At 46.8% G+C, this 11,215-nt stretch overlaps 3 non-coding genes across 3 annotated transcripts; all 3 read right to left on the minus strand.

Moving 5' to 3' along the window:
- Positions 1 to 139: 139 nt before the first annotated feature.
- On the minus strand, positions 140 to 212 carry Trnar-ucg (transfer RNA arginine (anticodon UCG)). The gene has a single exon. It is a non-coding gene; the product is annotated as a tRNA-Arg (tRNA).
- A 10,336-nt stretch (positions 213 to 10,548) lies between these two features.
- On the minus strand, positions 10,549 to 10,621 carry Trnar-ucg (transfer RNA arginine (anticodon UCG)). Its single transcript has one exon. It is a non-coding gene; the product is annotated as a tRNA-Arg (tRNA).
- Positions 10,622 to 10,694: 73 nt separating this feature from the next.
- Trnar-ucg (transfer RNA arginine (anticodon UCG)) lies at positions 10,695 to 10,767 on the minus strand. The gene has a single exon. It is a non-coding gene; the product is annotated as a tRNA-Arg (tRNA).
- Between the last annotated feature and the right edge of the window lie 448 nt (positions 10,768 to 11,215).

The raw sequence follows: 11,215 nt of genomic DNA on the forward strand, positions 1-11,215 counted from the left end.
GGAGCACATGAGTTCACGTCCGTCACGCTCGGTGGCCGGAAGTAGAATCCATTAGGCCACGCGGGCACATATAGGACATTTTGCGCCAACTTCGTTAAATGCGTGTTCGGCAAGCAGTAAATAAAAATTTTCAAACCAACGTCCGCGACAGGACTCGAACCTGCAGTCTTCTGATCCGAAGTCAGACGCCTTATCCATTAGGCCACGCTGACTATTTTTTTCTTTATTGCCTGTTTACATGATACCGACGGGAACAAGACAGAGGGTTTCAAAACTTTTTGAAAGCGATCAACTCATCAAGCAGTCCCACCCAATCAGGTGGCTGTGGCTGTGCATGGTACATCTCTCGCATATACACTACATGTTCAATAAAATCTTCCCTTACAGTGTGAGGGTCAACGTCGGCATGTCTTACTGCCATTCTAGTTTTCCATATGCTATGGAGGCTCAGGACCATTATCACGTCGTAAGGAATGTCACCATCATTTTCAACTGGTAAATATCGGATTCTATGTGGCGTAATCGGCAGTTCCTTTTTAATAGTTCGCTGAAGGATGTCCCAATGATATATTGGATCCCAGCAATCGATAAATACATGTTCCATTGTTTCTGGTTTTTTGCAAAATGTGCAGTTGACTGTCCACGGTACGAAGATTCCTTTGTCTTGTAGCCACGTTTTTACCGGTAAAGTGTTTGTATGCAGCTTGAAAAAGAATGATTTTACATGGGGTTTTATCGGCATTCCTTTAACTCGTTTTAAGACTTCTTGTCCAGAACCTCCAGTGTATATGCTTCTGTACAAGGGAACAGGCAACATAACATCCAATAAATCTTTGTACAGGTTCTTTCTTTTCACTGCACTCAAATATACAAACGAAAAACGCACCTTCAGTATGCGAAAAGCAGCAACAACTTCGTGCCAGTAACCTCTTATACCGCGTAACGCGGTCTTATATGTGCAAACAATGAATTCCGGTAGTGCATTGTGCAGGCGAACTTTTATCACCGTGCGCAAAAATGGGTCACACTGATCCCTTAAAAACATAAAATGTGACACAATTTGTCTGATAAAGAGGTGCGACAGACCAAGCCCACCTTTCTTCATGGACAAAAACAGATTAGCGCGACTAGTTCTTTCCCAACTCCCTCCCCAAATAAACACTGCAAAAACTCTGTGAATTTTTTGTAGGTTAGCCCGGGACATGAACAATACTTGCATCACATACCATAACTTGGCGACTAAAAATAGATTACAAGTAGTCGCACGTGCAAACATTGACAGATTCCGACCCTGCCATCCCAGTATCTTATCTTTCACCGCGCTCTGTTTCTTCTTTCCAATATTGTTCGGTATCGTCATAACATTGTAGAGGGGCACCTAAGTACGTTGTTGGCATTGCTGTCCATTGTACGCCAGCGAATAATTCAGGTTTTTCGCTCCACTCGCCATGCCAAAACCCTATGGTCTTCTCCCAATTAATCTTACATCCGGCTTCCTTACAATAGTTACCAGTCAGCCTAACCACCTCTTTGGTGCTTTCCTGGTCCTGACAAAAGACAGCAATGTCATCAGCGTATGCGAGTACCTTGACTTCTGTCGCTTCAAGCATAAAACCGCGAACTTTTTGGCTATTAATTAGGCTCAAGCAGAAAGGTTCCAAGTAGAGATCAAAAAGTGATGATGAAATTGCACATCCTTGCCGAACACTGGAGAGAAGATGGATTGGTTCACTTAACTTTTTGTTTATAATGATCCGCGTGCTGCACTCTGAGTAGGCCATTTTAACTCCATTTAATATCACTCTGCCGACATTGACGTATTCTAATAATGAAAACAGTACTTCATGGCATACATTGTCAAACGCTTTCTCCAAGTCCAGTTGCAGCACTGCAACCCGACAGGAGAGGGCATCGCAGCACTCAAGCACACACCGAGCTACATGCGTATTTGTGGAAATTGTTCGGCCCTTGATGCCACATGTTTGATGTGGTCCCACTAGCTGTGTTACGACACTTTGAAGTCTTTTCGCTAGCACTTTCGTAAATATTTTGTAGTCACAGTTTGTAAGGCTTATTGGTCTGTAAGATTTTACTGTCAACAGTTTAACCGGGTCTTCGCACTTAGGGATTAGTACTATATGAGATGTTCGGAATGATGGTGGCATTCGCTGTGTTGCATACATTTCCTTGAATACTCTATGCAGTAATTGGCTGAGCTGATGTTTGAAAGCCTTGTAGAAGGCCGCTCCTAAACCATCAGGCCCGGGAGCTTTTCCTGCACCCAGTCCATCGATGTCATCTTCAATTTCTCGTAATGTAATTGGAAATTCAAGGTTTGCTTTATTGTCTTCTTCTAAACGTGGCATGAGATTAAGGAATTCACGCTCAACTCCTTCTTCTAGTTTTTTCTTCGTTTCCAAGCAATTCGCGATAATGAGCTACGAATGATTGCTCTATCATGGTAGGCTCGGAAGTTTCCTCGTTTTGATATATTATTGCTTCTATTTCTTTTTTTGTTCCGTATCTCTTTTCGTCACTTAACGCCCGTTTGGTGGGCGTTTCCCCATTCCACAATCGTTCCGCCCGCGCTCGTACCATAGCTCCTTTATATCGTTCTTGGTCTATAAGTTCGAGCTTACTTTTTATTTCCTTTATCTGCTTCATGCAAGATCCAGCATTTTCACACTCTGTACGCATGAAAAATTCTAGTTGGCTAGTTACTTCTTTTTCTTCTTGTTTTTCCTTGCGACGCAATACAGTTGCCCTTTCTATCGCTTTCATTTTAACGTTTGTTTTGAGAATTTCCCAGCTTGCAATGCAGTCATTGGTCTGCGCTGTCGTTGAGGAAATAATTATATTATTTATATCGCTCACAAAACATTCATCATCAAGCAATTTCGCATTAAATTTCCAAAGATCCCAAATAAAGTTCGTTTCTTTTCGTTTTTCCCCTAAATTAAACATTACTAGACTATGGTCAGAAAATGATACGTGTTTAATTTCGTATCTTTGACACAGTGGCACAAGCTGTAATGCAACGTACGCTCGGTCTAATCGGGCATGACTTTCACCTTGGTAGTGCGTATAAACGGATGTTTTCCCCGTCGATAAAAGACAACCGACATCTTCCAAATCATAATCGTTTACAAGCATATTTAAAAACTGCGCGCTTGTATCTTTACGTTGCTGTTTTTTGGCGCGATCTTCTGGTCTGCACACACAATTAAAATCTCCCATCAAAATTACGTATCGCTCGCAATTCAGGTATTCTTCTAGCTGTTCAAAAAAAGCTCTACGTGCACATTCATCATTTGGAGCATACACACACAATACTCGCCATTTAACGGCGGCAAAAGAAAAATCAAGTATGACAAATCGGCCAGTTCCACATATAGTCACTTGTTCTTCTACAATACCAACACTGTTACGAATAAAGAGAGTGCAGCCTCCCGAAGTGCCAACCGCATGACACACGCACACGTTGTACTGCGCTCTAAATGGCTGCACCATGTGGTCCGTCTGTTCCTGGCCTTCCACCTTTGTTTCTTGTACTGCCACTATATCTAAATTATTTTCTTGGAAAAAGCCGGCTTACTTGGTATTGGCGTCTCCGGCTTGCCAAACCGCGAACGTTTAAAGTGCCCAGACGAAGGGGCTTCGTAAGGTTAAGTGCCATGGTTAAACCGAAACATGTGGACCGCATGGAATTTACCTCAATATTCTGCATTGGTATTAGGTTGACTCGTTGCTGCGATGGGCAACGTCGCGTCCAGCAAGCTGTTCGCCGGTCTACAGCGCTGTGGTTCAGCTGCTAGGTGCCTTGAAGCCATGGTGGGTGCTTTGAAATCCCAACTGGGCAATTCGCTGAGCTATGCGTTGTCCCTCGTTACGAGGGCATAGTTCCCTCCATTTTCCGGTCAGGAGGGACGTTGGGCTTCGGTTTGAAGCTCGGTCGTCGGCCCGTTTGAAGGCCGGCCATCATGACTGTTTCGGTGGGCGGTTCGTCACCGCTGCTTGCACTGGGCTTTACCACTTCGTTGCCTGCTTCGTCGCGCGGTCTCTTGGCAGAAGCACCAGATTCAACTTCCATGACTTGCGCGTCGGCTTGCGCTTCCACAGCCAACACTGCTTCCACTACCTTGCCTTTGTCCTCCTGCGTTTCTCCGGTCAAAGAGACTTCACTTGTCTGGGGTGTGGTGTTGTCAGGCAAAACACCCTTCCACGCGTCGGTAGGGACGGCCTCGTGATTCGCTTCCTTCGCGTCTGTCTGCTTTCGCGCGTCACTAGGGGCTTCCTCGGCGTCGGCCTCATCCATTATGAGCTCAGTCTCCACGTCTTTACTTGCTTTTCCTGTGATGCTTGCGTAGGTGGTCACGCATTCCGCGTCGATGTGACCGAAGCGCCTACACTGCTAACAGCGAGGCACACGACAGTCACGTCGGATGTGACCGGTGGTGTTGCAACGGAGGCATAATGGTGCTCGGTTTGGCACAACAACCAGAGCGAGTTCATTTCCTACCCGCAACTGGTGTGGTAAGTCATCGATAGTGACACCGAATTTGAGTTTCATGGCGACTTGGCGGGTTGTAGATGCTCTAGTCTGTAATGCCGCGTACACGCCATTTTTCCTTTGTGACTTCTGTAACTTTTCCATACGGCGCCAAGGCCGCACGCACTTGGTCATCGCTGACGCCATAAAGAAGCCAGTGCAGCTTCAGTCGTAGTCCTTGGTCGTTTGGGTTAACCACAAGGCATCGGCGATTCTTGACTTGTATGTCTCCGTTAGACAACATTTTCTTTGTTGCTTCAGCGTTCTTGAAAGTCACGGCCCAAACATGGTTCATCCGGTACGCCCCCAAAGCGATAACGTCGGGGAGCGCACTGAGCTGTTCCATGGCATCCCGAAAGTCTTCTACGCGGTATGGCCGCATCCGCAAATCCGCATGAAGAAAGATGGAATTCATCACAACCTGACCTGATGGAAGTTGAGGCAGAATAACTTGGTAGTCCTGGTCGACTGAAGCAAAAGACCTGTTACCGCTGGCTTGAATGCGCCGCTGAATCCGCTCCTTCGGAGCCCATGTTACCCAGAACCGTACACAACGGTGGCCGGAAGTGGAATCCTTAGGCCACGCGGACACATATAGGACATTTTGCGCCACCTTCGTTACATGCGTGTTCGGCAAGCAGTAAATAAAAATTTTCAAATCAACGTCTGCGACAGGACTCGAACCTGCAGTCTTCTGATCCGAAGTCAGACGCCTCATCCTTTAGGCCACGCGGACTTTTTTTTTATTGCCGTTCTTTGACAAAAATACAAACACACATACACATGAATCGAATATGATATTTACAATGCTCTGGTGGTATAAACGCCTGCCGTCAATTGGCTGGCGCACTATGTTAACAACGCTTTAGACAGACGAGTACATCTAACAAAGTTGCCCATTCAGGCTTAGCTAGTCGTGCATTGCAAGCCTCGCGCAAGAGCAAAATACTTTCAATAAAATGCTCCCTTGCTGAGCGAATAACCAGACGTTCATGGCTGACATCCATGCGCGTTTTCCACAGGCTCTGTAGAGTCAGCGCCATAAACATGTCATAAGGAACACCATCTTCACTCGCAATTGGAAGGAAACGGATGCCGTACGGTGTGACAGGTAAATCCTTTTTCAGTGTACGTTGCAGAATGTCCCACAGGAAAAGTGCGTCCGAGCAATCCAAGAAAATGTGTTCTATTGTCTCGGGTTTCCTACACAAGATGCAGTTTATGGACCAGGCCACAAAAAGGCCTTTTTGTTGTAGCCAAGGTTTGACGAGAAGAGTTCCAGAATGCAGTTGGAAGAAGAAAGTTTTGACCCCAGACCGCACTGGCATCCGTTTCACTCGCTTCAATACGTCCACTCCTGTGGTCGCTGAATACATAGAACGGTACAAAGGAGCCGGCATACAAATATCTACTAGGTCCTTGTACAATTTTTTCCTTCCAACAATAGCAAGATAATCAAATGAAAAGCGAGCACACAAGAATTCCACGGACCAAGCTACCTCCCGTAAAAAGCCGCGGAGACTTGCACCATTTGCCGATCTTGAGGATACGATAAACTGAGGTAACACATCTCGTAAACGTACTTGGCACACTGTTCGCAAAAAGGGATCCTTCTGATCTCGCAGGAAAATAAATCTCGAGACAACTTGCCTCAAAAACAAATGCACCAGCCCAAGGCCCCCAGACTTCACCGATCGAAATATATTCGTGCGACTGGTTCTCTCCCATGTGGATCCCCATATAAGAACAGCACATGCTCTGTGTATCTTTTGGATGGTCATTCTTGACACGCACAGTGCTTGCAGCACATACCAGATTTTCGCCAAAAGAAAAAGATTGCATACTGTTGATCGCGCGAAAATCGACAAATTCCTACCTCCAAACTTTGTTGATTTAACTTAAACTTGCTCTACTTCTTCTTGCCAATAATCATTTGTATCACGGTAGTGTTGTAGCGGTACTCCAAGGTACCGCGCAGGTGTCACGGTCCACTGCATATTTTCAAAAAATTCTGCTTTATCGTTCCAATTACCATGCCAGATTCCCAATGATTTGCTCCAGTTTATCGCACTTCCGGTGACCTTGCAGAATCTGTTTGCTACCTCTACTGCATTAGAGACGCTTTACTTGTCTCGACAGAATAGGGTGATATCGTCCGCGTAGGCTAAAATCTTTACTTCTCTGGAGGCCATCGAAAATCCCCTTATGATCGTACTACTACTAACCTTTAAGCAAAATGGTTCAATGTATAAGGCAAAAAGTAAAGGCGATAAGGCACATCCTTGGCGTAGAGCGGACTTAACTTCTATCATAGCCGTTGGCTGTTTGTTAACTATTAGTTTTGTAGATACCCCATCGTAACACATTTTAACACCTTGCAGAAGAACAGAACCTATGTTGGCACGTTCCAAAAGAAGAGTGTTTCGTGCGACACTCTATCGAACGCTTTCTCCAGGTCAAGTTGCAACAGTGCCACCCTATCTGAGAAAGCGTCACAACTTTCCAATATTGTTCTCGCTACATGTATGTTGGTGACAATAGATCGTCCTCTTATGCCACAGGTCTGGTGGGCCCTACTAATTGTTGTATCACATTTTGGAGTCTCTATGCAAGAACCTTGGTGTATATTTTATAATCTGTGTTTGTGAGACTTATCGGGCGGTACGCCCGTACCGACAACAATGCGTGAGTGTCTTCAGACTTTGGTATCAACAGCGTGTGACTCTGACGAAAAGAAGGAGGGAGCGCACAGTTCTCATACGCTTCCGTAATTACTTTATGTAAGGGAATGGCTATGTCCTGCTTAAAGGCTTGGTAGAAAGCGGAGCTGAGACCGTCTGGTCCTGGCGTTTTTCCGTAGCTGAGCGCGTCAATTGCCCATTTTATTTCTTCTACAGTGATTGATTCTTCAAGCCTTTTCGTTACTTCACCCTCAAGGCTTGGCAATAGTGGCAAGAATTCATTATCAAATCCTTCTTCCCGAATAGGCTCATGCCCTAGCAGTTCGCAGTAATGCTCATAAAAGGCCCGGCGTATGGTTTCTTTGTCTCGTACAACCACACTGCCATATGTTACGGCTGTTATCTCATTCCGCGAGGCATAAGCTCGTTCGTCACCGAGTGAACGCTTCGTCGGCTGTTCGCCGCACCATAACTTTTCCGCGCGTGCTCGTATGACCGCACCTTTGTATCTTTCAGCTTCGACTAATTCCAACTGGGATTTAATTTCCTTTATTACTTTCGTATACCTTCCAGGGCTATTATTTTCTAGGCATAAATAAAAATTTAGATTCGTTTGCATTTCTACTTCTTTTTTCTTTTCCTCTCGTCGCAAGGCACCGGACCTTTCAATAGCGAACATTTTGACTTCTTGTTTAAAATGCTCCCACGCTTCTACGTGGGACTAGCCGGGTGGCGCGGGGTGTCCCCTGCGTCTTCTCTGGACCTCAATAAAGTTATTTCACTCACTCACGCTTCTGCATGACTTTTGTGTTTTGTTTTGAACCATACTTTAAGTCTATCATTAACGCCGATCAAAAATGATTCATCTTCAAGGAGCTTCACATTAAATTTCCACAATTCCCAGTTGAAACTAGTCGACTTTTTCGGGCCAACAGCAAAAATAACTAAGCTGTGGTCAGAAAAGGAAACATGGCTCACTTCATATAGATTACACAGTGGTATGAGATCTGCCGATATGTAGGCGCGATCCAACCTGGCGTGACTATTTCGCTGATAGTGGGTGAACGGTGTCGTATCTGCATTGGCCATCACACCCCCAACGTCCTCTAAATTGTAGTTTTCTATCGCCACATTCAAGTACCGCGCACTTGCATCATGAATAGGTGGGCTTCCAACCCTGTCTTTTACGTTACAGACGCAATTGAAATCACCCATCATCACAACAATTTCATCACACTGCAAATGGGCTTCAACACTTTCAAAGAAAGCCTTGCGCTCGTTCACCCTATTGGGTGCATACAAGCAAATAATCCGCCATTTCAAATCATAAAAACACACATCGCAAACAATTAGTCGACCACCCTCGCCTGTGTAGACACTTTCTACCGAGAAGCCTAAAGCGCTTCTCAGAAATAGTGCACAAGCCGCCTGCAGTACCGACTGCGTGGGACACACATACGTAGAAACGTGACCTAAAGGGTCCAGCATTCTATCCGTTCCTTCTTCACTATCGACTTTTGTTTCTTGTACAGCGATTACGTCAAGGTTCTTTTCCATGAACAGGCGACAAAGCTGGTATTGCTTGCGCCTTCCTGCAAGGCCTCGAACATTAATTGTACCAAATCGTAATGCTGTGTCTAGGTGTATTTCCATGGCAATGTGAGAAGGCGCGTCAGACCGAAATCTCTCTTAAGCAGACTACAGGCTACAGTTGACACTCACTTCGTTCGCATGCGACGTCAGTCTTCACATCCTCCGTCGTCTTATCCGGCAGCTCGATGTCAGCCTCGGTCGAAAACAATTTTGGAGTCACCACCCCCCTCCCCTCCCCCACCGCAGTACGCCCACATACTGCGAACACTGGCTGCGGGTTCACGTCGGTCCCGACGCTGGCCCTTTTCTGTCCGCTGGGATGTTGGGGGCTGGCTTGAAGCTTAACCGGCGCCCAGTCGGTGTTTCTTCGTGGCTTGCTTCAGTTGATCTTTCGTCATTTTTCATGGTATTGTCAAGCGGGCGTTTTAACGGACCTGCTCCTTTGAGTGCTTCCGTCGTGTCCATAGGACTTGGAGTGTGTCCGAGTGATTCGGCAGGCTCGTTGACTGTCTTGTTCTTGTCATCCTTGTCGGCAAGGTTTTCTTTGGCTTCAGTTGGAGAGGACTTCTTTGCAACTTCTTTGGTGTCCATATTCTTCTCAGGCTCACGAGTGCCGTCCTTCGGAGCGGAGCTTTGCACCACGCCGTCCCTTCCAGCGGCCTCTTCAGCATCGACTGCGTCCATTGTGTGCTCCTGGATGACTTCATCACTTTTAGTTGGTCCCTATACGTTGGCGTATGTTCGCACGCACGAGCTTTCGTCATGCCCGAAGCGGCGACACATAGCACAGCGTGGCACGTGACACTCTCGCCTGATATGGCGTGTGCGGTTGCACCTCAGGCACAGCGGGGCACGCCCAGGCGCCACCAGCAGTGTCATGACGCCGGAGATCCGGAGTTGGTGCGGGAGGTCGTCAATGGTAACACCCGATTTGAGCTTCAGGGATACCGTGCGAGTTGACGAACCTTTATCAGTGATGCCTTGAACGCGCCACCGTTCCTTGAACACCTCGGTGACCTTCCCAAAAGGGGCGAGCGCGGCACGCACTTCCTCATCTTGCACGTTGTGCAGAAGCCAGTAAATCTTGAGCCGCACATCCTGGCTGTCTGGGTTGACCACCAGGCAGCGACGCTCCTTCACCGTAATGTCACCGAGGTCCAGCATCTTCTTCATTGCCTCTGGGCTTCTAAACGTAACTGCCCACACGTGGTTCATCTGGAAGGCCCCCAAGGCGTCAACCTCGGGGAGCACTCCCAGGCGAACCAGCGTGTCTCGGAAATCCTCAACTCTGTAGGGTCTTGCCTTTACGTCTCCGTGAAGAAATAGCGTGTTGGCTACGCATGGTCCTGTAGGCAGAGGTGGCAAAATGACTTGGTAATCTTGGCAATCCATAGCAGCATTCCTGTTACCGCGGCTCGACTGAGCCGCTAAGACCGCCCCGTTGGAGCACATGAAAACACGTCCGTAGGCTTTCGCGGCCGGAAGTGGAAATTAGCCCACACGGACACATATAGGACATTTTGCGCCACCTTCGTTAAATGCGTGTTCGGCAAGCAGTAAATAAAAATTTTCAAACCAACGTCCGTGACAGGACTCGAACCTGCAGTCTTCTGATCCGAAGTCAGACGCCTTATCCATTAGGCCAGGCGGACACATATAGGACAATTTGCGCCACCTTCGTTAAATGCGAGTTCGGCAAGCAGTAAATAAAAATTTTCAAACCAACGTCCGCGACAGGACTCGAACCTGCAGTCTTCTGATCCGAAGTCAGACGCCTTATCCATTAGGCCACGCGGACACATATAGGACAATTTGCGCCACCTTCGTTAAATGCGTGTTCGGCAAGCAGTAAATAAAACTTTTCAAACCAACGTCCGCGACAGGACTCGAACCTGCAGTCTTCTGATCCGAAGTCAGACGCCTTATCCATTAGGCCACGCGGACACATATAGGACAATTTGCGCCACCTTCGTTAAATGCGAGTTCGGCAAGCAGTAAATAAAAATTTTCGAAACCAACGTCCGCGACAGGACTCGAACCTGCAGTCTTCCGATCCGAAGTCAGACGCCTTATCCATTAGGCAACGCGGTTTTTTTTTCTCTTTAATGCCTTATCGGACATGGAAATACAAAGCACAAAAGATAAAAACACCTCAGCTACACTTGAGCTGACGCGTGCGGCGCTAAAATCTTTTCAGTTGCACCAAATCATCAAGCAGCGGTATCCACTCTGGTGGATCAGGCTGCTCCCTGAAACATTCACGTATATAAACAACACTCTCGATAAAGTTTTCACGTGTAGAACGAGTATTTATGTCGGCGTGTCGCACCTGCATCCGTGCTTTCCACAGACTGTGGAGGCCAAGGAGCATGATTAAGTCGTAGGGCACATT

This window comes from Dermacentor silvarum, chromosome 3, assembly GCF_013339745.2.
Source record: "Dermacentor silvarum isolate Dsil-2018 chromosome 3, BIME_Dsil_1.4, whole genome shotgun sequence".
Classification (NCBI taxonomy): domain Eukaryota; kingdom Metazoa; phylum Arthropoda; class Arachnida; order Ixodida; family Ixodidae; genus Dermacentor; species Dermacentor silvarum.